The 26,779-nt window shown below is 38.8% G+C and overlaps 1 pseudogene; it reads right to left on the bottom strand.

The window, feature by feature from the left end:
* LOC101522962 (RING finger protein 214-like) overlaps positions 1-21,488 on the bottom strand; it is a 51,164-nt pseudogene extending 29,676 nt beyond the window's left edge.
* Between the last annotated feature and the right edge of the window lie 5,291 nt (positions 21,489-26,779).

Here is a 26,779-nt window from a genome sequence, read left to right as displayed (position 1 = left end):
TGATTGAAAAAACACATTCTTATTTGCATTGTCATTTTAAGAGGATTCAAAGGAAATAGTACAGTTTAAAAAGAAGATAAATTTATTTTGGAAAGTAGAATAATTCCCATCTTTTGAGGAAAGTATATGAATGGGTTTCTGAGAGATTTGGGATGATTAGTATATATATTTTATATATATACATATATATATATGTAACCTGCCACACTATTTAGCATCAAGGAATGTATTGGTCACTAGAAGCCAAACGGGACCTCACATGACAGCCAGAAAGAAACTGAGATCTCAATCCTAAACCACAAGAAGCTGAATTACACCAACCACCTAAAGGATCTTGGAGGAAAATTCTTCCTAGACACTCCAATGAGTAGCCTAGCTGGCAAGCACAATTGATTCTAGTTTTGTAAAACTTGGAGTGGCAAAACCAGTCTAGCCTGCCTGGACTTCTGGCCTCTGGAATTCTAAGGGCATGCATTTGTATTGTTTTTAGATGCCAAGTCTTAATTTGGCATGGAAGCAATAGAAAAACTAAAAAAAAAAAAATCTGCCTGGGTTTTCAGGGGAAGGAGATATGACTTCAGAGAACTAGCAGCTGTGAAGACTCATTTGAGGTGAGTCTTGTGTTTGGGGTAGCAGTGATGGTAGGGTTAGTTGATTGAGATGGGGGGAAAACAGAGAAAAGCAATATAGGAAATTGTAAGGCAGGTGGAATTTGGATGGTACAATTTGCTCAATGATGGTAAGCTGCGAGAAAGCTGGATAGGTGAGTTTATGCCAGGTTACCTGAGATTCTTTTCTAGGGGCACTGGGATCCCAGGGTTTCTGAGTAAAGAAATTCTATGATTATATTTGACATTGGGGGTCTGATGAGCTATCATTATGAAAACTTAGGACAGGTTGAAGATATTGTCCATTTTGTTCTCCTGTGCTTCTTCTCAAGGTAGGCTGCTAGAAAACTGTTGTTTATATTCTCCCAGATTTCACATTCTTCTCCTCACCCTGAAAAATCCACATAGCCACACTACAGAGTGAAACTATCTTTGCAGCAACATCTGTGGTGGCCACCTTTACAGTGGCCTTTGAGTTGGTGATGGAAAAGCCAGACAGTATCAGCTTTGAAACTAGCCCATCTCAGCATGTAAACCAATGCCGTTAGACCATGGCAAATCATTTATCTTTCCTGTGCCTCAGTATTCTCATCTCAAAATAGTAGCAATAACCATAACTACCTCATCGCATGGTTGTAAACATTAAAATTAACTTACAAAACACTTAGAATAGGGTTTCAACATTATAATCACAAGGCAGTTCTTTACTACAATGATCTTTGGTGATTTGTCCTAATCTCTCTGTGCACATTCAAGGTCACATGCAGTCTTGCAAAACACACACGCACACACATTCTTTATTCACTCTGAGAAGACTCTAAGGCTCATAACTATTTCATGAACAAATTCTAAAGTTGAGAAATGAAATGTCACCCTACATGCAAGCAATTACTCTGCTGATCCCTGATAGATGTTAACCAGTACACCTTGGTTGAAGCATACAGCTTTGCATTTTGGTTTTAATGGAAAGAGGTTAATCCAGTCCAGTCATAACACACTTAGACCGGACAGATTTACTGGATTGCTTACGTCTGGGAGAATATGAACCTTTTAAAAACACTTACATAATACAATTGCCCTTTGAACTCTAGTCTATTAAATTAGTGAATTATTTTAGTATTTCTAGATGCTCTGATAATAGAGGTTGATGGGACAGCCACACAAAACAGGCAAGAAGTTAGATGGAATTAGGGACCCCAAATTCAAAAACTTGGGCAAAATGACCAGATATCTAGCCCTATTTACCTCCAAGGAAATTTAGCCCTTTTAATATTATGCAAAGTACTAAATCTAATATTAGGTGAATTTTATGCAAAGTATTAAGGATGTGCGTCAATTGAACAACATAATATCCAAGAGATACCGTCAGGGAACAGAAACTAAGCAACAATCCATTCAAAAGGAACAGTGAATGAAACCCTGGGAAAGCAACTTCTCTGTAACAGCAAAGACACGGGGAGCTGCAGCTAACATTCCTCGTGCCAGCCTCTACACACAGCTCATTACATTCATTCCTTCCAGCCTGCTGTGTAGCTCTCCTGTGCCCCATTCTGCAGACTTAGAAACTGAAATTCAGAAAGATGGTTCAAAATACACTGTAAATACTCAACCTAGAAATAGCAAAACTATGGTCTGCAATTTACCAGAATTCTCTCTCCTGTGCCAACCCACAATATCAAAAGTTGATGAGCCAACACTCACCAAAAAGCCTGATGCCAAACACGCTATCTCAGTAGAGTAATTATTCTGAAAATTTCACTACTGCTCGTGGATTACTTAGTATATCCCAAGGGGAAAGTAGGAGATAGATAGGGGAGAAAGAAGATCAATGGAGAACCCCCACCAAAAAAAGCATCAAGGACACAGTACAGACGGATGATAGGAAAATGCTTTACTGAAGGAATTTTGAATTTTAACCCTTTGTGTGAATTGCATCTACTCAGCTATGAAACAAACAGCAAAGTAAATAATTGATCATCTTACATGAAGCATTTGGAATAGTAGAAAAAGACTGGCATTCAGTTCTATTTCAAGTCTCATCACAGTCATAGACAATCTCCAAGTTTTCTGTGCTTCAGTTACTTCCTCTATTAGAAAAAGAAAATGAGCAATAAAGAAATAAATGATTAGACAACTGAAAATCATAAGAAATTATCATTCAAAATCTCTAGTTACTGTGTTGAGATCATATAGGTAAATTTACTATATCTTAATCATACAGTAAATTTACTAAATCTTGGTGAGAATATTGAAAGTCCTACCTACCCATTCCAGATTCATGCCATCGAAACTCTAACCCAGGCATGTATAGCCAAGAAGACAGGAGCTCCTCACTCCCTCCACAGCGCCCAGTCTGGGGCTATGCTTTCACTCTGGGGGAGTGAGGATACTTGTGTTTCTCCTTCCTCCAGCCCCACGGTGCAGAAGCAATGTTCCAGGTAGCTGTGACCAAGAAGCATGAGGCCATCTCCTAGGAAGCTCCCGCTTAGAAGGTGGAAGCCCTATCCCAGGGGTAGCAAAGCAAGAAACTTAACTGGGGCATCCAAGCCTCCACTTGCTGTTAGGACACACCTTCAATGCCAGCAAGATGCAAACTGAGAAAATCAGGGGTTGGCAACCCGTTTAGTCCCAATCTCATAAGGTATTGCTCTTGCAGGAAATGGCAGTACCTGTCCCAGTTTTAGGGTGTATCCCTAAAGGTGAAGAGCCCCACAGCTCTCTCTGAGGTGGCTGACTTCACTTGGAACTGTGTACGGAAAATTCCATGCTTATGGGTGTTCTCCAAGAAACATGAAGATGTGGGCCCAAAGTGATGGCTCAGAGGTTAATCCTTGCTTTTTATGCACCTGGAATCCATATGGGTGCAAGTTCTAATCCCGGCTGCTCCACTTCCCATCCAGCTCCCTGCTTGTGGCCTGGGAGAGCAATAGGGGGTGGCCCAAAGCCTTGGGACCCTCACCTGCATGGAGGAAGCTCCTGTCTTCGGACTGGCTCAACTCCGGCTGTTGCACCTGCTTGGGGAATGAACCAGCAGATAAAAGATCTTTTTTGTATCTCCTATCTGTAAATCTGCCTTCCAAGAAAAAGATGCAAATCTTAAAATAAATAAATAAATAAATGATGTTCTTAAGTGGGAAATGATACAGAAAGCCTGGAAACTTCACAATAAAATCAACATATTCTGCTCCATGGATCTTCCTCTCTATCTTTGTGCCAGTACCAGGCTATTTTGATAACCACTGCCCTATAGTATGTCCAGAGGTCCGGAACTGTGATTCCCCCTGCTAACTTCATGTTCTTCAGGATGGTTCTAGCTATTCGTGGTTTTTTGTGTTTCCAGATGAACTTTTGAATCATTGTTTCCAGTTCCATGAAGAATGTTTTGGGCAATTTGATTGGAATTGCATTGAATGTATATATTGCTTTTGGCAGTATAGACATTTTAATGATATTGATTTTACCTATCCAGGAGCATGGGATGTTACTCCACCTTTTGAGGTCTTGTTCAATTTCTTTTTTAAGTAGTTTGTAGTTTTCTTCAAATAGGTCTCCTACATTTTTGGTTAGATTTATTCCCAGATACTTCATACTTTTCTCTGTTATTTTGAATGGTATCTTGCTGGTTAAATCTTTTTCCATCTTGGGGCTGTTTGCATACACTATGGCTGTTGATTTTTGTTCATTAATTTTGTACCCTGCCACTCTACCAAACTCTCGTGTAAGTTCTAGCAGTCTCTGTATTGAGTCTCTTGGCTCTTTTACATAAAGAATCATGTCATCTGCGTATAGTGAAAGCTTGACTTCTTCGTTTCCCATTTGGATTCTTCTGGTTTCTTTTTCTTGTCTTATGGCCTCAGCGAGTACCTCTAGGACTATGTTGAATAGTAGTGGAGAAAGTGGACATCCCTGTCTTGTTCCAGATCTCAGTGGGAAGGGTTCCAGTTTTTCTCCATTCAGTATGATGCTGGCATTGGGCGGTTAAGAACTAACATTTATTTTTAACATATTGGCTACTCATTACTATGTCAATTAATTCCAGCATCAGTACCTATGAAACTGTGTCACATAATACAATGTAATTAATGAATAAAAAAAATCAACATAGCAGAGAATGCAGAAATTCAATAGAGAGAACTGAAGATAGTTAGGAAGATCCCTTCTGGCGTCCTAGTCAGATATGCTTGGTGAGGAAGACTGTGAGTATGAGATAGACTGCAGGCACTTAAGAGCAATTAGAACAGATCATGGACAGACTTGAAAGCTTTCCCCAAGCAACACAAAGACCTCTCAAGGTGTGACACAGGGTTCATGACATGACAAGCATGCAGAATTGCTACGATAAATGATCTAAAATGTCCAATTTTCGATTAAAAAAAAAGTAAGACATACAGAGACACAAGTAATTGTGAACTATTCCTGGGAAGAGAAAGAAGGCCATATAAATTGCCTCTGAAGAGGCTTAGGTTTTGGTCTTAGTAGTAAAAGCCTCTAAAGCAGCTATTATAAATATGCTCAGATTACTAAAGGAAACGATGCTTAAAGAATTAAAGTATGGTGACAGTGATTCACAACAATGTCAGAAAGTCAATAGAAATTCTTCAAGTGACCCACATAGAAATTCTGGAGTTGGTTATACTTGCATATTTGGAATGAAGAAAAAAATCACCAGAGGGGTTCAGACAGGTTAGGTGTGGCAGAAAAACAAAACAAAAAAAAAAAAAAAAAGAAAAGAAACAGCAAACTCAAAGGTAGACCAACAGAGATTATGCAAACTGCAGTACAACAACGACAACAAAGAATGAAGAAAAACATATTCAGGGGACTGTGGACCATCATTTCAGTACAACAAATTACTGTTGTAGGTTTCCTTTTTGGAAGTTTCCTATCACTCCCATTTTACACTCGTTATTTCCTTTATGGTGATGAGAAAATAAAAAAAAAAAACCACACTTCCTAATTTCCAAAAGGAGAAAACACAGGGGTTCCTAATGGGCTTAAAGGAACAATAGCATCTTCATGTAGGAATAAATGCCAGCATGTCATAAAAGAACAATGGAAAAGGAACAAAAGCAGATTTATTGCTTGTATCTTTGAATGCAATTCAGCAATGGAGAAATCCATTCTGAGAAGAACTAAATAGTAGAATTATGGGACTAGCATTTGGCAGCAAATTTGCCAAACTTTAATTCCTGTGTTAGAATTTGTGGAAAGTCAGAAATTTTACTATCATAGCATTTCAGATAAACTTCCATAGCTGTTATGTATCTGTTGTCACCTTTCCAGAAATGATCGTTTCAAAATGTACAACTGCAAGAACAATTATAAAAATAACCCAGTTCTTTTTTTCTTTCCACAGAATTTTTAATAATTTTATTATTGTTATTATTGTTTTATAGTACAGTTTCATATTCCCTTATCCCCTCCCCAAGTCCCTCCCCCCCAGTTCCTCTATATCATTACTAAGAAATAGTTCTTAATAACCCAGTTCTAACTGGACAAAGCAAAAGGAAAAGTGTAAGAGAAGCAAGTTATTTTTCGACTCTCCCTAAATCGCTATCAGAGTTCTATTTTAATGGTTTGTCCAGAGACTGGATGGAGAGAACCAGTTTTGTTCAAGGTAGGCAGCCTAATAGCTCTGCTTCTCAAATTACTGAGCAAAGGCTGATAATTTTCTGAAATGGGTCTGGAAACAAAATGGAAAACATTATGCTCCATTTCTTGTATAAAATCATTATTCAGTGTCACATGCTCACTGTGTCCAGGTCTAGGGAGGATTCAGGGGGGGGGAAAAAGTGAAATGATAAAAGTTTCTTCATAGTCTCACAGAATTTTGTACATTATGAGAAGAAAACGGAGATACAAAAATTGTGTGTGCCTAAGAACAGCCCTTTGTTAAGTGATTTAGAAAGGCTCTCCTGATATTGTCACTAAAATCCTGGAATCTTGCTGATCTGGTGCTTCTTCTTACAGCCTGGAGTAAGTGTTAGGGTCTTATACAATTAAATCAAGTAATAAAAGAAGTGACAATTAGCATTGCACCATGTTGAGAATTTGACTCTGGATTCAAATTGAATGATCTTGGGCAAGTGACTTGCATTTTCTGAGCTTCAGTTTCCTTACCTCTGCAATGGGGATAGCAATAATAGCTATGTCAACAGGATTGCTGAGGATTAAATAACATTGCTAGTCAATAACAACTATACAAGTGTTCATCAAATTGAAGAATACATTTAATAATGATTCTATTGGGCCCGGTGGTGTGGCCTAGCAGCTAAAGTCCTTGCCCTGAACGCACCAGGATCCCATCTGGGCGCCGGTTCTAATCCCAGCAGCTCCACTTCCCATCCAGCTCCCTGCTTGTGGCCTGGGAAAGCAGTCGAGGACGGCCCAAAGCTTTGGGACCCTGCACCCATGTGGGAGACCTGGAGGAAGTTCCTGGCTCCTGGTTTTGGATTAGCACAGCACCAGCCGTTGTGGTCACTCGGGGAGTGAATCATCGGACAGAAAATCTTCCTCTCTGTCTCTCCTCCTCTCTGTATATCTGACTTTCCAATAGAAATAAATAAAAATATTTTTTAAAAATAATTATTCTGTCAAAGAACATTAAGACTCACTTTTAAAAGCATTATCTTAAGCTTTTTAGACCAGCAGAGTGTGGGCAGTTGGGCAGCTTAAGCCTTGCTGGGCACCCTCGGGCCACCCTTGGAAGTCGGTTCAAAGGGGCCTGGGGATGGCACAGATGAAGGCCAGTGGGGACCTGAGGGCTCATGTCCAGATGAGGAATGACTACTGAGGAACTTCTGTAGACAAGGCCACTGTATTCTCAGGTTAAGTGAGGGGGGTGAGACTGAGCAGTTTGAAGAGGGGAACGGGAAGATATTTAAGGGTTAGACCAAAGACCCAGCACATGTGGGAGACCTGAGCTGGAATAGTTAGCATCGACCACCACCACCAAATAGCACTCACTCACTGACACACACTAAAGCTGGGGCTGGGGCCTACCGGGCAGGACTAGATCACAGTACCCATCAGTGAGATTTGGAATAGGGGACGGATAATGTTAGGCTGTCACATGACACTAACCAGCACGCAAGAGAATCAGGTCTGTGGGTAGAATCTGTCGGGAGGGCGGTATGTGGGCTTACTCCTGTGGAACTGCAATCTGCTGACACATGCAAGATCTGTGGCTGGAACAGGCTTGGTTGGGGAGCTAAGAGGATGCCCCTGCTTGGTTGGGATTCCCACCTGTGAGTGTGAAAGCCAGAATGGGGCAGCAATCTGGGCTGCATATGGCTGTAGTCTCCCTCAGCATGGGTGTGGACTGGGTCTGGGGAGCACTAGACAGGGCCAGACTCCAGCACCCATTGGTACTCATGAAAGCCAAAGTGGGTGTAGAATGGGCTGGGCTAGGTTTCGGTTCTCACTGAATCCAGTGAGAGCTGGGTCTGGGTGTGAACCAGGAATGGCTAGACTGTCACTCCCAAGAGGAACAATTGGAATGGGTGTGGGCCAGATGGACAAGGACACTGTTCCTGCCAAGACAAAGACGTGGACTAAGTTAACCTGGACCAAGGACCCACCGGTGTGTGCAGGATCTGCTTCTGGGAGGAGACCTGAAGGAGGTGCTTGGTGAATTCATTTGTAAGGACACAGTCCCTGCAGGTGAGCACAAGAACCAAGGAAAGGAGCAGTCCAGACCAGGCCAGGTTACTGTATCCACCAGCATACACGTGAATCAGGTCTGGGGCTGGGCTAGGCTGGGCCAGGCTGGGCCAAATCATAACATCCACTGGCAGATCTGAGAACCAGGACGGGGTGTGGAATGGGCGAGGTAGGACCACAACACCAGTTAGTTCATATTAGGGCCAGGATTGGGGGCTGGGTAGGCCAGGCTAGGCTGCATCACCCACCAGCATGAGCTGGACCTGGAAGCAGGCTGGACCGAGCCAGGCTGAAGCGCCCACTGATTGATGCTGAGGTGAGGGGAACTATGTCAGTCTGGGTGCAGTGGGTGCCGGGTCCGTGAGCCCCAGGGGCAGGGGTCTGGCAGGACCCAGTTTACTTCTTGGCCTGGGTCCATGGACCCACCTGTATGATAGATGCTGGGTCAGTGATTCCCGGGGGTGGCGGGGGGGGGGGGGGGACTGGTGGGGCTGGCTCACCTGACCTGGGTCCTTGGGCCTGCCCGTGAGAACTGGTCCTCCTCAGTGGAAATGATGGAGTGGTGGACTGCAAGCCCTGACGAGCATGAAGGATATGGCAGCTCATTGGGGCCTGCAGAAGACATTTGGTACCATAGCAGAGTAAGGAGAGCAGAACAAATTGGACAACTACCCCAGCCAAACAATGGGCGAATGAAGACTCAAAGGTCAACTGTATCAGCCAGTGGACATTGAAAGTGCTCCCTTATCTTTGGATCAGCAAGATCAACAGCATTTCAGAACTATCAAAAGCACCTGGGTAGAACCCTCTGAGCATGCACCACATCGGGAGCCTGGGTTGATATCAGGTGGCCATTCTCCATTCCTGGATACTAGATCAGTTGGGAGGCTGAATATGGCTTCTCCCCTTATCTCCTTCCCTCTTTTCGAAACAGGAAGAAGAAATAGAAAATTTGGAAACAATGATCATGTCCACTTTTCCTTAACCCTCAGTCCTTCCCACTCTGATAACTATGTAAACATCATGAAAAATTAAATTAAAAAAGCATTATCTTAGCTAATTCTTGCCCAAACTCTCTGAGAATGCATTATTCATCCATTTTAGAGGTGAAGAAGCTGAGTTCCATGTGCCAGTGATCATAACATTAACTATTATGCCTTGAGCATCTATATTAGATCATTGATTTTGTTTGACCTTCTCTTAAGCCCATGGACTATCTCTGAGAGGTAGGAAAATTATTACAAATACATATATGCATACATATATGCATACATATATAAGTAGTATGTTATATGTGTATTGTATGCATATACATACACACTATTTATACCTACTATTCAGATATAGAATATTTTATTCATGTTTGGGAGTTATTTGAAAGAAGTTGGAGACAGGATTCCCTTTTATCCCCAAATACTTCATTGTGTGTTACTAAAAGTAAAGATAATCTCTGAGATAACTGCAGAATAATGAGCACATTTGGGGCCAATATTTGGTGCAGCAGTTAAGACACTGCTCACTGCTGCGGATATCTATAGCCCATACTGGAGTCCCTTGTTAGCATCTTGGCTCCACTTTTTATCCAGTTTGTTGTTAATGTGTACCGTGAGAGGAAGCAGGTAATGGCTCAAACTCTTGAGTCTCTGCTACCCACATGGGGGATCCAGATTGAGTTCTTGGTTTCCAGTTTTGAATTGATCCGGTCCTAGCTATCATGAGCATTTAGGAAATGAACCAATGGATGAAAGATCTCTCCCTCTCTCTCCCTCTCTCTTTGTCACTCTCTCCTGCCATCATGTTTTTTCTTTCAAATAAATAAATTTGTAAAATAAAAACTGCAATTAGTAAATTATCATTTATATATGATACATGGTGTTTGAGTTAGCAGTTAGGATGCTGCCTGACATGGCCACATGCCATACCAGAGGGCCTGGGTTCAAGTCCAGGCTCCACTTCTGATTTCAGCTTCTTGATCACAGACACCCTGAGAGGCAGCAGGTGATAATTCATTTAATGAATTCCTTGTCAACCACATGGGAGACCTGGACTGAGTTCACAGCTCTTGGCTTCACCCTTGTCTAACTCAGATGGAGATCTCTCTCTCTCTCTCTCTCTCTCTGTCTCTCTCTCTCCCTCACTCTCTGCATATTTCTATCTTTCAAATAACTTTTTTTAATCCTGAAATGTATTTTTGGTTATTATTATTTTTAATTTCATTTTATGACACAGTTTCATAGGCTCTGGGATTCCCCCAACCCCTCCCCATCACCTTCCCCTATGTTGGATTCCTCCACATTGTTGCAGTAGTACAGTTCATATCCAGTCATGATTCCTTCATTGCGGGATATGGCCGATGGAGGTAGACTGATATGACTGGGGGTCTGGAAAGTTGGGGACGGGATCAGACAAAAGTGAGGGCAAGAGGAAGAGAACCGCGGGGAACACTGTGGGAAATCAAATAACTTTCAAAAACTAAAAACAACTATGCAATTATTATTTGCAGTTATTCAATCAGATTTTTCCAATTATTATACCATGTCTTTAAAACATATTAAATCCAAAAATGTGATGCATTCAATTTTCATATATATTTAGTATCCTCTAAATTGAAACAGAAGATTTGGGTTTCAATACATTGATATTACTAATAGCACTGGATTAGTCATAAAATATCCCTCAATGTGGATTTATTTAATGTTTACTTACCATGATGTTACAATTAGGATCTTTGGGCAAGAACAAGCCTGAGGTGATGTTGGGTTCTTCTCAGTGAATCATGTCAGGAGGTACATGATGTCCTTCACGCTGATTCCCAGTGATATTAGCTTTGATATTAGTTAAGGTGACATCTACCAGAGTTTTCTCATGACAAAGTATCTATTTTTTTCCACTTATAACTAGTAAGTTTCTTAGGAGATATTTTGAAATAGTGAAAATATCTTGCTAGTCCTCAGAAAGTTTATAAAATAGATTTAGTTGATTCTTGCTCTAAACAATCATGAGTGGATGCTAAATGGTAATTAGTCATCATTGGTTTTTTATTTATCGTTGACTTTCTTCCATAAGGATCTTCCCTTTTTTCTTTTATTCCTTTTTTGCTTTCTTTGTTCTTGCTTACTTATTTATGATACTAATGTGCACCCACACACTCTTATTTAATGGATGGAATTCTTTATTATCATTTACTTACAAGATCAAATCATTCCTGCATTGGTCAAATGAAAGTCTCTTAGCTATGGCTTTTGTTCCCTCTTAACATTTCCCTACCAGATATTGATTATTTTGTTTACTTTCTGGCACACAAAGATATTACAGACTCAGTTTGTTCTTGTCCTGCTCCAGTCCTGAAAATATCTATTTCTTTAAGGAACCATTATCCTTTTGAGCATGGAGAAATGAAAGATGTGGGGGTTAGGCATGCCCATGGCTTCTTGGACATCATAGTTTCTTAGCCTTTTCAACCAATGAAAGTGGAAAATACAAGAAACAGACATAGAAACAAATATCTACACCCACATATAAGAGAATTTTAAAGTTTTCAGGAAAATGGTATTCAAAGATAAGTTAATTTTGGTGAAAAGAAGTTTCGAAATCACATAATTTGTGGGAGTAGAGAGCACAATAGCAGCACAGTATCCCAACTTTGCAAAGTCTATTGGTACAATGGAAGAGCTCAGGAGGAGATCTGTAAGGTTCCTAGCTAAACATGTCCCTGTGAAAGTGGAAATTAAGCCAGAAATGGCAGCAGGAAAAGATAAATCCTAAGACAGCACCACCCCCAGAAATGCAAACAAAACGGATAAGGTCAAACAGGGCAAAGAAACCAAGGCATAAATGGAAGATTTAACTGCAGAGAGTGAAGCCTGCAAAGAAGCAGGAGGTGGAGAAGCTGGATTTGATGAACTGGAACTATGGTAATCAACTGTTTGGTAAATATGAGCTGGTCAGGGGCTCCAGGAATTTTTTTTGGAAAGACAATGCTTTAAGAGTTGAAATTGTTGCTTGATTATATATATATATATATGTACAAACAGAAAGAAGTGACACACTGAGTTATAGGAAGTTTTGACTCTCAGGCATGTCAACTCAACATTTCAAGACTATGGTGAGGCAGTTTTTATACTTGACAATAGAAGGTGTACTGAAGGACAATTTAGAGTCATAATCATGTATTTAATATACCTTCAGCATTTACAACTATTTCTACTCCCAGATTATTTTGTAGTAAAATGACTTCTTAAAGAAAACCTTTTCTTGCTTGGCCCTCCCCATTAGAATTGTGTGTAGTTGGTTACATATTTGATTGAGGCAGTTCAGTTTGTCTAGCATCTTCATCATGTGCTGTGAGAGGCTGCAAATCTGTGTGACTGGTATGCATGGTATGCAATTACGGACCTAACGATGTAGCAGCGTATCAAGTATTTGAAGGTACTGGTGATATCCTCTGCAGGAGAATTCGCCTTCACATTTTGAACTGACATGTCATTGAAAAAACACTTTAGCCTCCAAATTGTAAAAGAGATGGTCACTGAAATAATGCCTTAGAGAAGAATTGCATTTATCTAGTTTTTCAGATTTTTAACAATGTTCTAGAATATCTGTCTCCTGATCTTCAAAACAGCTAATTAAATCCCAAGCATGGAAGACAAACTTGCTTGCATTAGTTCTTTTTTCCACGCCCCTGCAATTATTTTATCAACGTAAGCTAACTTCATTTTTTTTGTATTTATGCTCCATTTTCCAGTATTCACCACTCTTAACTTTGCTGATTTTCAAATTTTCTCTTCTCTTCTCTCTCTCTTGTGTGAAACATTAACGTGATTATAAAGAGTGGGAATCTTCAAAACAAAATACTCAGAAATGTCAAACTCACTCCATTCCTATCTACCTTTGCACTATGTTCCCACCCACGCCCTGTTAGAAACAGAGCTCATTAATCTCTAGTTTGTACTCCCTGCAGACTTTATTTTCACACAAATGAATAGATGGATTTCTATTTCCTCTTTGTTCTTAACCAAAATTTGGCATAATGTTTAGATTATTTTGCAGGTTTCACTTTTTTAACTAACACTAGAACCTGGAAGTAATTACGTATCAGTTCATACAAATCTTCTTCATTCTTTCAAAAAAAATTATTGTACAAAAGTGCCTGGTGTTTGAGTGTATAGATGTACAATTACTTAACCAACCTGCTAGAGTATTTTTAAATTTCAAACAATGCTGTTGTAGATAACCTTGGCACATAGTTATTTTTGCATTGGTGAAGGTGAATCTTCAGAGTCTGGTGAAAGTAGCAGGTCAAGAAGGAAATTCCAAAGTATATTTGCTTAATATTGCCAAATCCCCTTCTATATTGGTTACAAAAACTTGCTTTACAATTAGTAAGGCATGACAGTGTCTGTTTGCCCAGCAACAATCATTCACTACCCTGTAAGTCTTGGCAATCCTGGTACACAAAACATGGTATCTCACTATAGTTTTATTGGTACTACTATTATAAAGGATATGTTCAGGAATCATTTAAAACTTTTTGTGGATTATTTCTGCGTGTTAGTTTCCCATTCTTATATCAGATCTTCATCTTTTTTTCACTCTCAAATTTTAAGAGTTCCTTATTTATTATACATGTTGTAATATCTCTTTCAATTGCTTTCTCATATTTTTATTTTGCTGCTTTGAGTGCTTAAATGTTTTTTATAATGTATTCAAATTCATCATTTTTTCCTTTTGGTGCCACTGCATTAAAACCATTGTTAATTCATCTTGAAGTAGAATTCAATCATGTTTTCTAAGACTTTTTTATCTGTTTTTTTTACATTTAGATCACAGATCCATACAGAAATATATTTATGTGCAATGTAAAAAAATGAGCTGTCTTACATTTTCCTGAACTGTCAATTTTCTCAGAATCGTTTGTTGAAATTTACATCTTTCTTGATAAGAATTCTTTTAATCTTCATTATGCTCCTGTTAGAAAAGCTAATAAACTTGTCTAATGCTACACAGCTAGTAAGTAGAGACAGAGATAACCATCTGTGTGGAAGTGAAATCTAAATTAAGACTAAGAAGGTAAAAAGACGACTGCTATGTAACTATTTGGGGAAAGAATAAGTAAATCAGGGATAATGAATGCCACAATTCTGAGGAAAGCAAAGTTGGCTCATACACAGGCTGCTGTGTCTGACACAAGAAAACTATAGGCTTATGTCCTTAATGAATATAGATGAAAACATTCTCAAGAAGATACTAACAAATTAAGTCCAAATCAACATCATAAAGATCATACATCACAATCAAGTGGGATTTATCCCAAAAACACAAGTTTAGCTCAGCATTCACAAATCAACCAATGTCATATGTCATCGCATCAACAGAATAAAGAATAAACAATTGTATTGTCATCTCAAGGAATAGAGAGAAAATATTTGATAAGACTCAACACCCCTTTTCATAATAAAATTCCTCCACAAATAAGATAACATTCCTCAAAATTATAAAGGCTATATGTTACAAACCAAAGTCAATACCATACTGAATGGGGAAAAGCAATAAGGATCTTCCCTCAGATCTGGAATATAAGACAAGGACATCCACCTGAACCACTGTTACTCAATATAGTCCTGAAAGTTTTAGCAAGAACGATTAGGAGGAAGAAATAATAGATGTCAAAATCAGAACAGAGGAAGTCAAATTATCTATGTTTGCAGAAGACGTGATATTTTGCATGAAAAAAAGCCCTAAAAACCCCACCAAAAATCTGTCAGAGTCAATATATCAATTCAGTACAGTTGCAGATTGCAAAATAAACTTTTAAAAATAGATTATTTATGTTAATAATGAACTCCCTGAAAGAGAAATCAATAAGAAATTCTATTCACATTAGCCAAATATTTAGGAATAAATTTGATCAAACAAATGGAAGCTCTTTAGAAAGAGAATTATAAAACATTGATGGAAAAATCACCAAGCACACACACTCAAAAAACTTGGAAAGAAAATACTTGCTCATATATTGGATAAATCAGTATCACGAAAAGGTCTATACTGCTGAAAGCAATCTACAGATTCACTACAATCTCTATCAAAATACCAATAGCATTCTTTACAGAACTAGAAAAGATTCTAAAATTTATCTGGACTCACAAAAGACAGAGAATAGCCAAGATAATCCTGAGTAAGAAAAAAATCAAGTCCAAGTAATTATAATACCTGACCTCAGAGCATAGTACAAAGCTATACTAATTAAAACATCATGCCATTGGCATTAAAAAAAGTTCTGCACATTAAATGTCGACAAATATCTTGTTAGAGTTACAAGCCAGTCTAGATTATCCTAAAATCTGCCAAGATCAACAAAATTATACTTCAACACAACAAATGGCTAAATACTAAAATGAAATAGACATGAGACATCTGAATGGTACCCTATAGCCTTTTCAAGGTATATAGCAGCCGGTCCGGTCCTGTATATAAACTAAAATTGAGATGTCAATGAGCTAATCATAGGTTGTGGTTAGGACTTGTTTTTTGTTATTTTGTTCTTTGTTTTTTGTTTTTTGTTTTTTTTTTTAACATACTGGTTACTCAAAACTATGTCAATTCCATAATATTGCAAATTGCTGTTGATGTTATATTGGGACTCTTAATTGACTGTGATGATATTATACCAGCTCTGACTTCGGACCAGAAATGGTCTCCCCAAGAAACTGTTCAACCCATCTGGACAATAAGTAGCTGGACTCCATGCTTAATATATGTTTGCAAGGAAAGAATCTTGATTGAATTTGAACTGTAATGCTGCATCAAGGTGGAGGAATCCACCAGGGGGGAGGGGAGGGGGAGGGGGAGGGGGATTCCCAAAGCCTATGAAACTGTCACATAATGCTAAATATTAATTTTAAAAAAATGTAAAAAAAAAACTGCTATATAAATCAATGGAAAAGGAGAGATCGTCCCAAAATTAATCAACACGCATACAGTCAACTGTTTTTTGGTAAAAGTGTTCAGAACACACAGTAGAGTAAGGATAATCTCTTCAACAAATAGAACTGGTAAAACTGAATGTATAAATATAGAATGCAATTAAATTCCTTCCATTCATCACACACAAAAATAATTCAAGATGGATCAAAGACTCAAAGTCGAGGCTGATGGAAGAAAATGTAGGGCAAATACTACAAGGCATTGGTTTACTGGATTTCTTCTTGGACAGTGCTCCCAAAGCATAGGCAACAAAAGCAAACTGAACAAATGGGATCATATCAAACTCAGAAGTGTCTACATAGCAAAGGATACAATCAACAGAGTGAAGAGACATCCAACAGAATACAAAAACATATTTGCAAGTTATCTGGCCAACAAGGAATTAACATCTCAAATATGTTAGCAACTTAAAAAAATCTTAAACAACAATAATCCAACCAATCCAGTGAATAAATGGACAAAGGACCTTGACAGTTCTCGAACATTCAGTATCATTTAGCCACATGGGAGATGCAAATCAAAACCACAATGAGATATCACCTCACCCTTGTCAGAATGGCTAAAATCTAAATTATACAAAGAGTAACAAATGCTGATGAGGATGTGAAGAAATGAGAATATTTTTTATGAAATTGTGGATGATGAAAATTTGTGCAACCACTATGGAAAATACTGTGGAATTTTCTTATAAAGGAAAAAAAAAACAAAGCAAAACAAAAAAAAAAAAACTAGAAATATAGACTTGCCGTATGATCCAGCAATCCTACTACTGAGTATGTACTTTTCTAGAAGACATGAACACAACGAATGAAAGAGGTACTTGCACCAGCATGTTTACAGCAGCACTGTTCACAATAATCAAAATTTTGAATTATCCAAGTGTCCATCGTTGGATGAATGGATAAATAAAATGTAATATATATACACAATGGGATATTGTTAAACTCTGAAAAAGAAGACCATTATGCTTAGTGACATAAGTCAATCCAAAAAAGGACAAATATCATATGCTGTCTTTGCTATAAGGCAATCTTCTTACAAAATAGAAGATCAAAAATATATAGGTAAACATGCATGTACATATAGTCATCTAGAGGAAAAGTATCATATAAATTATCATAATGAGATGTGAAGATACAACGCAGTATGTATCTCCACTTCGGAATCAAAGATTGACTCCAATTGAAACTGTTAAATACATCTTCACAATAGGATGCTGCACTCTGCCATTCTCCACACCTACATCAGGATACAATAGCAGAACAATGGACTTATGATTGTTTATGAAGGACTATACTATTGTAATAAAGTAAGGCAAATCTTTGGGGGGAATGTGAGGAGGGGAAACCCCAGAACTTTTGGAATTGTATGATAAAATAATGAATTTTTATAAAGAAGAATGAAATTCTACTATTTTCATCAAAAACTTTAGGTGTGACAGTGAGAGAAATAAACCAAATAGGTGTATACTGTAGGTTCTCCCTTACATGTGTGAGCTAAAATACATTTTAAAAGGGAAAAATCAATGAAATCTGAAAAAAAAGAAGTACCTTTATGTATCAGTATTGCTGCAAATACAGTTTTGTTGTAAAAATTTGTTTTATGTCTTTGACAAACCAGTGGTTAAGAATGTTATACTACTGTAGTTTTGATGATCTGTAATTAAGAGTTACTGTGTATACGTGAAATGATTTTTCCCACTTAATTGTTTTTAACCTTTGTCTCACTAAACTGTAGTCTTACTTGCTTTGCATTTGGTATGTTTCTTATTTGGTGAAGCATAAAATTTATTTTCTGTAATGTGAATTTAAAATATGTTATCTCAGAAATTGAAATGTGAAAGAATGAAAGGGAGGGAGAGGGAATGTGGGAGTCCAGTGAGGTGGGAGAAGGGAGGGAATTGTATATATAAATTATATTGAATCTTAGAAATGAATTAAATTTTAAAAAACCAAAATATATATTTTTTTAAATAGAAGCTCTTGTGTCTGGAAAGTGGTAAATGGGAGAGCAGCTAGAAGATAATAGTGAGGCAGGAAAGATATATACCATATAATACTTTGGTGAGGATTTTTATTTTGCACCAAGTGCAATGAAAAATTTCTGGTAGATATTTAAGTGTAAAGCAGTGAGCTTTAATTTATGTTATTGAATTGTCAGTGTTGGCAGCAGTCTGAAGAATGAATGAAAAGTGAGTGAATCCAAACAGGGAGCTCAGGTTTGAGCCCACTATAGAAATTCACAAAAAACATGTAGTTTATCCTAGCTTGATGGAAGTAGACATGAAAAAAGCAGACAGACTCACTGATCTTTTAATGGTGTAGTCTGGAGAAATAGGGACTTTTGTCTTGGCAGACTGTGCATTATTTTCTACAATTTCATCTAGAGGCAGTGCAACTGAGCCCTAGAATTACAGGTAGGAAATGAAACTTAAGACACCAGAAGTATCGAAATTTTACTTGTAGCCTTAGGTAGGAATGATAAATCCACACAATCATACTCATGTTTAGCACTGCAATGTTTATAAACTTATAAGTTGGTTTTCATCTAGGTAACACACATGTTGATTCTTGAGTTCGTGTCTCTAGTCATGACATCAGGATAGAGTTCTAAGGAGAGAGCAGCCCTTTCCTTTCATGATCCTATTTTCAAAAGATAAAGACTTCGTGCAGTTATTTCCGACAGACTTCTCCATTTGATCTTCTTGGTGCAAAATGAATAAGTATATCTCCTCCAGCACAGATTTCTTGAAGTTCTAAATCCATATGCCAAACAAACTTTTTTGTGTCTTCACACCAATCTCAAATTTACAAAACCAAAAGCATGAGTTAGTAATACAATGAGTTCCCATATAGCTCTCACTTCATTTTTCCCTATTAACATCCCAAAGTAGTATCTCACTCACAATTAATTAACCATACCCAGCTTCTCCTAGTTTTTGCTTGCCCACCTCTCTTAGCATCTGTGACAGGAAAAGAGTAAGAGAGAGAGAGAGAGAGAGAGAGAGAGAGAGAGAGAAAGGAAGGAAGGAGGCAAGCAGGCCTACATTCAGAACTCTGTTAACAACACCTGCTGGTGTGGATGTGTGGAGAAAGGTACCCCCACCTTCACTGTTGGTGGGTGTGTAGGTTAGTACATCCACCTGAGGATGTTGGTATGGATAGTGCTAAGAGAACTAAAAACTGACCTGCTGTATGACCCAGCTATTCCACGTCTGGGAACATATCCAACCAAAATGAAATCTGTATATGAGAAAGGAATCTGTAATCCTACATTTAAATCCTATATCTAAATCCTACATCAGTACAATTTACAATAACAAAGACATGGAAACCACCCAGATGCCCATCAAAAGAGCAGTAGAAAAAGAAACTGTGGTACATTTACTCCATGGAATACTATTCAGCCATTAAACAGATCTTGTATGTGTTGGTGGTTGTTCTGACTCAGCCCAGCATAACCCATCACCTAGCTTTACCTTTGTCACCAGTTGCTCCAGCCTGGCCTAGCCTGGCCCACCCCCAGTCCCAACTCTCCCTGTGGGTATTGCACCCTCGCGCTGCCCTGCTCTGACCAGCAGAGCCAGTAACATGGACACGGAGAGGGTCTGGGGATAAAGCACCTACATGAGACCAATGATGATAGAAGTCTGAGAAGTCTCTCTTTATTGCTCCTTCACCTCTCCTTATATACTCTTGCCCCCACATTCTCATTTAGCAGGATATTGGATACAGATGAGTCCAGTTAGTCTAGGTTTTTTTAGCCACAAGCCCAGTTCCTGTTCCTGCCCAGGCTAACAAGCACTAATCAACTCCTTAGCCCACAACACTGCCCAGCCTGTCCTCATCCCTGGCTTTCATGTGAACTATAGGTATGATAGCCTGCACCCCTTTCTGGTTCCTGTGCAATCCAGTGTGTTATGGTTTGGCCTGGTCCTACCAAGATCATTCTCTAAGTGTCAACCTATACACCTGCTGACAAGTGAAGCAGCCTTCCCTGGTCTGACCCACACCCAGTCCTGATCACATGCTCACCAGCGAGAGCTACGGTCCGCCAGGGGAGTTCCCTAAGTTCCTCCACTGACTCCACTCTCAGTGCCAGATCTCATGCATGTCAGCAGATGCTAAGGCCTTACCCAGCAGTCTGCTAACCAGTGTCAGCTTTTGTGTGTGCTGGTGCATGTTGCAGTCTGGCCCACTCCACACCCATTCCTTGTGTGTGCCCGTGAGTGCTACAGCCTGGACTAGTCCAACCTGTTCCCAAACCCAGTATCCATGAGTGCTGATGAGGTCCATGGTCATGCCTAACTCAGCCTGTCAACACTCCCTGCCCATAAGCAAACCAGTTGGTGTGGCAGTCCCATCGGGGTGAGCCCATGATCCCCCACAAAATCTGTTCCCAAAACCAATTCTCTTGTGTGCTGGTTAATGTCATGACCCAACTTAACATGGTCCACCCCCTGCCCTGACACTGACTGGTGGATACAATAGCTGAGTCATGCCAGGCAAGTCCCCCAGCCATGGCTTTCGTGTGCACTTTTTGTGATACCAACAAGCCCAGCTAAGTCTCCCATGTGGGCGGGTATGTTGGTTTGGCCCATAAAGGTCCTCTTGTCTGCTGCAAACCACCTGGTCTCAAACCCTTTGTTTACCTACAAGTGCAATAGCCTGGCTGATGCAAGTCCCTGAGAAGTCAATCCTAACCAGTCACCTTCTCCCTCAGCAGTCCCTGCTTCCACACATCTCCAGACTTGCTTCCCTAATTAATTCATAACTCGCCTGCCCATTAGTGCACAGATACGGAAGCCCGGTCTTCCAGAGGTATGCTGTGCCAGCCTGGGACCCTGCCTGTCTACCCACAGGCCTCGCATACTTGGGAGCAGGTCCCAAGACTCAAATTGCCAGCATGCCAACGTCTTTTCCTCATATAACTTTTTAGAAAATAGAACAGGCATCTATGCTGGCACACTGGTGTAGTTGACACAAATTTGGCATTAACTAGGCCCAGGTTGCCCTCCAGCTATTAGTTGCTTTTCTCCCAGCAATGAAACACTTGCTTGGGTACAATGCGATTTAGGCAGTTGCTTACAACTGGGGTACATTGTCTCTTAAATTCTATATATGTCTTCTTTCTCTTTTTGTCTTGACTGATTTGCTCCAGTTTTGTGCATTTTTATCATTTCAAATTACCAGCTGTGGGTTTTAATGATCTAGTCTGCTTTTCTTTCAGCGCCATTTCACCGATTTTTTAAAACTATCATTGTTTTTCTTCTACATACCTACTTCTGCGTAGCTATTTTGTATTGTTAGCTAGTTTAACTTCCTTTCTAAAGTTTTTAGGTTAAACCTGTTCTTGAAGTCTTGCTTTAGCTGCAACTCACAAATTGTAATTTATTTCATTATAGCTCAGTTTGCTTGTTTTATAATTAACGATATATTTGTTGATTGATTGGTTGAGATAAAATTCACATAAAATCAAATTCATCATTTTGAAGTGTAGGATTGAGCATTTTTAGTATGTTAATAAAGTTCTACAATCATCACCACTATATTATTTCAAAGTATTTTCATCACCCCAAAAAGAAACTTCACACCCATTAGCAGTCACTCACCACTCTCCTCATCCAGTCCTTAGAAACCAGTAACCTTTCTGTCTCTGTGGATTTACTTATTGTTTACATTCTGTACAAATGTAATCCAGCAAAATGTGACCTTTTGTGTGATTATTTCACTCACCATAATGTCATCAAGGTTAATAATGCATGTAGCTGGTTCGTATATCAATGCTTCATTTTAGTACTTTGTACCAAACAGAACAGCTTTGCATTATCTGGAAATCCCACATTTTATTTATGTATCGACAGTTGTAGGATATTTGGGTCCTTTTCACTTTGAGGATATTATGAATACTATTACTGTGAATATTTGCGTGCATATGAGTTTTTCTTTCTGTTGAATATGTGCTATATGCTTAGGAGTAGAAATGCTGAGCTGAATACTACATCTGAGTTCAACATTTTCAGAAATGGTCAACTTGTTTTCAAAACAGTCACAGCATTTTATATTCCCACTAGCAATGCTGAGTCTTCTTATATGAAACATTGTGTTTTAGCAGATGTTTTCCTGCCTATATGGATATAATCACATCACTCTCCTCCTTTATGACATATTGATTTTTGTATGTTGAATCATTCATACATTAATAAGAAAAATCTTACAGTGTATATTAGTTTTCCATGATGCTGACCTCTGCTAATAATTTGTTGAACAGCTTTGTAACCATGTTGATAAGTGATATTGATCTGCAGCTAATTTTCTTGTAATACCTTCATTCTGGCTTCATTCATTCAGGGTAATGCCAGTTTCATAGAGCTAGCTGGGAAATATAATCTCTTTGAATTTTTTGAAAAGTTTGTGGAGGATTGCTTTTAATTCTTCATTAAATATTTGTGAGATTTCACCAGCGAAGCCATTTGAGGCTTGGCTTTGAGAGTTTCTTTTAATTGCTAATTAAATCTATATACTTGTCATAAGTACATTCAGATTCTTTACTTCTACTTAAATTTTTCATACTTTGTGTCCTTTAGAGATTTGTACTTTTCATCTAAATTATTTAAGTTTTGTCAAATATTTGTCTTGTAGTGTTGTTTTATAACTTCATATTTCTGTAAGATTGACTGTAATATTCTTTTACTTTTCAAAAATGTACATACAGAAAACAAATTTCATGTATTTCACATATACAGTTTTGAAAGCATTGTGATACCCTCCCTCCTTCCCTTACTCCCGCCGTTCTCCTTTTCTTATTTTGATTTTAATTTTCACAATCCCATACTTTTAATTCACTTCACAATTACAAAGTTAACCCTCCGCCAAAGAATTTAACAAGTATCAAGTGGAAACATGGCTGTTTCTCAAGAGTATAGACAGGGGTTATAAACAACAATCAAATATCAAGCTGCCCATCTCACTCATAAGTATCAGTGCTTGTGGCACTGAGCATGATTGTCTCCAGTTGAACCCACTTTGTTGTTGTTTATCATGCTGATTCTAGTAGTATGACTCTTCTCTCTTTTTTGTCTTTGACAGTCTAGATAAATGCTCACAAATATTTTTTGACACTGCAAAGAAGCAATTTTTGGTGCTGTTGTGTTTCTCTATAATTTTTCTACTCTTCATTTTATCAATTTCTACACTAATTAATATTTCATTCCTTTTGTGTATTTAGATTTTGCCTGTTCTTCTTATCCTAGTTTCTTAAGTTGAAAGATTAACTTACTTATTTGAAGTATCTCTTCTTTTTCAGTGTAAGTTTTATAGTTATAAATTTTGCTCTAAGCTCAACTTTTGCTGCATTTCATCTGTTTTTGCAATGATTTTATTCACACTCATTTCATAATAGTTTCTCTTGGGCTTTCTTCTTTGATCCAGCGTCTTTTGAGGTATTTGTTTGCTTTTTACATATTTGTGGTTTCCCCAAATTTCCTTCGGTAGTCAATATCAACTACATTCAATCCACTGTTGTTGCAGAACATATTTGGCATGACTCCAATTCTTTTGAATTCATGAAGACTTGTTTTATAGCCCGGAAAACAGTCTAACTTGGAAGATGTTCAATGTGTTTGAAAATATATAGTCTGCTTTTATTGGGTGTCATGCTCTATTGATGTCTATTAGGCCTAGATGGTTTGCAATACTACTTAAGTATTCTGCTTCATTGTCGATCTAGCCATTATTGGTCTATTGATGTCACTTTGTTCTTCTAATATTTCAGATGAGGTGCTGAAATCTCCCTCTGTTATTATTGAGCTATCTGTTTTCTCTTTAATTCTGTTAGCTTCATTTTTATGTATTTTGAGGCCCTGTTGTTACACACTCCATGTTTATAATTATCACATGTTCTTGGAGAATTATTTACCATTGCAATATGTACTCCTCTTTCCTCCTTAATTTTTTTTTGTCTGAACAGGTCCTTTTGTCTGCTGTTAATATAGCCATTCCAGATTTTTTTTTTGCTATTATTTGAATTGTGCAACTTTTTCTAGAATTTTGGAAATAAAACAAAGGCTTACAGCAATTGAGAGTTCTAGAAAAGTTGATCCTGAAAAATGTGAGTTTTCAATTTGTTTGACAAAAAATATTTATAGTTCTCAACTCTACCATTGTTACTGATGCTGCCATCTAACTCATTCTTTAAGAACATTAAATCTGCAACCCAGCACTATAGCCTAGTGACTGGGGGCATTGTCTTATATGTACCAGGACCTCATGTGGGCTTTGGTTAATTTCCTGGCTACTCCACTTCCCATCCAGCTTCCTGCTTGTGGCCTGGGAAGGCAGTCAAGGATGGCCTAAGGCCTTGAACCTCTGCACCCATGTGGGAGACCCGGAAGAAGTTTCTGACTCCTGGCTTTAAATCAGCTCAGCTCCAGCCATTGCGGCCACTTGGGGAGTGAACCAGTGGACAGAAGAGCTTCCTCTCTGTCTCTCCTTCTCTCTGTAAATCTGCCTTTCTAATAAAAATAAATGAATCTTAAAAAATAACATAGGAGGGCCCGGCAGCGTGGCCTAGCAGCTAAAGTTCTAGCCTTGAAAGCCCCGGGATCCCATATGGACGCCGGTTCTAATCCCAGCAGCTCCACTTCCCATCCAGCTCCCTGCTTGTGGCCTGGGAAAGCAGTCGAGGATGGCCCAATGCATTGGGACACTGCACCCACTTGGGAGACCCGGAAGAGGTTCCTGGTTCCCGGCTTCGGATCGGCGCGCACCGGCCCTTTGCGGCTCACTTGGGGAGTGAATCATCGGACGAAAGATCTTCCTCTCTGTCTCTCCTCCTCTGTGTATATCTGGCTGTAATAAAATGAATAAATGTTTAAAAAAAAAACAGGATTTTCTTCTAAAGTATCAAATTTTAGCAGATTTTGTTACTGATTTTTATATGACTATCTTGTGAGCTGATATCACGTTCTACATGAGTAATTTGATTTTGCTAATGGATAGTTTTTTTTCTTTTAGCACAGAATTTTAAAATTAGAAGAAAACACAGCTAACTAAAATTTAAACACAAGTCTTTTAAAATTTTCCTTGTCCACACCTGACTCTTTCCATCTGTACCAACTTTCATGAGTCACTCAGGATGCAGACACTAATGAATGCAACTGTAGATTTCTATGCTGGCTGAGGCTTTACAATATTCAAATACGTGCTTTAGTGACAACTTGAGCTGCTTTCATATACAAGCTCTACTACTGTTATTGACATTAAAAATTAATTATTTATTTTTAAGAGTTACAAAGAGGGAGTGGAGAGAGAGAGATTGAGAGAGAGGGAGAAAGAGAGAGAAATGAGCTTGCATCCATTGGCTCACTCTCCAGATGGCTGCAACAACCAGTGCTGGGCCAGGCCAAAGCCAAGAGCCTGGAACTTCATGTGGGTCTCCCACATGGGTGGATGGAGTCTAGTCACTGAACCATCTTTCTCAGGTTTCCCAGGCCGTAAGCTGGGAGCTGGATCAGAGTGAAGCATTTGAAATACTGACTGGAACTCTATGACAGGCGTTATTGAAGGGGGAGGCTTCACCCACTGTGCCACACCGGCCTTACTGTGCAACCTTTGAAAAGTTACCTAACCTCCTGTCTTTGGACAAGTTACTCCTTAGTCCTCTTTTTAAATTAACATCATTAATCCTTATTTTTGTCATTTTGAAACTAAAATACATTGCATCTTTTTCCAGGTGATTTTCAATATTACACAAATGACAGAATGTTTTAGTATGGCCAGAACAGAAGTTATAAGCTATAACAGAAGGAGTAAGTGTGAAATGTTAGTTGAAGTCAGATCATAGAGGTAGGCAAGTGGAAGTGCTTCCTATAACATTGTTTGTCCCCCTTTTGCTTATATAGCTGTCATAAGAAAACTATAGAAAATGACTCAGTAGGAAACTAGCATATCCTGTACTACAAAAAATTTGGTAAGAGTTGGAAGGTATTGGAAGAACACAAAAGATTTTAAAACAATGTATTTATTTATTTGAAATAGGGAAGAGAGGAGAGGAAAGAAGAGAGAGAGAAAGAGAAGTTTTCCATCTGCTGATTAATTCCCCAAATGGCTACAATGGCCAGGACTAATAGAGGCCAAAGCCAGGGACAGGAACTGCGTCTAAGTCTCCTACACAAGGAGCAAGGGGCTCAAGCACTTGTGCCATCTTCTGATTCTTCCCCAGTGCATTAGCAAGGAGCAGGATCGTAAAACAGTAGTCATGACTCTGATTGGCAATGTGATATGGGACGCCAGGGTTACCAGTTGTGTCTTAATTGCCACACCAAAATAAGATTCCCAGGAAGAGATGTCTCAAGTGCCAAGGTACAATGTACCCAAGTAAGAAAACCAGTTTGGGCCCCTGGTTTAAGCCTGTTCCAACTTAAGTCTAACCCTGGCTATTGTAGGCATTTGGGGAGTAAATCGCTGGATAAAAATTTCTCTCTCTGAGTCTCTGCCTTTTCAAATAGATAAAATAAAATAAAAATA

The sequence above is a fragment of the Ochotona princeps genome, chromosome X, assembly GCF_030435755.1.
Source record: "Ochotona princeps isolate mOchPri1 chromosome X, mOchPri1.hap1, whole genome shotgun sequence".
In the NCBI taxonomy this organism is placed as follows: Eukaryota; Metazoa; Chordata; class Mammalia; order Lagomorpha; family Ochotonidae; genus Ochotona; species Ochotona princeps.
Note: the sequence above shows the minus strand (reverse complement) of the source record. Positions and strands in the feature narration are given on the sequence as shown.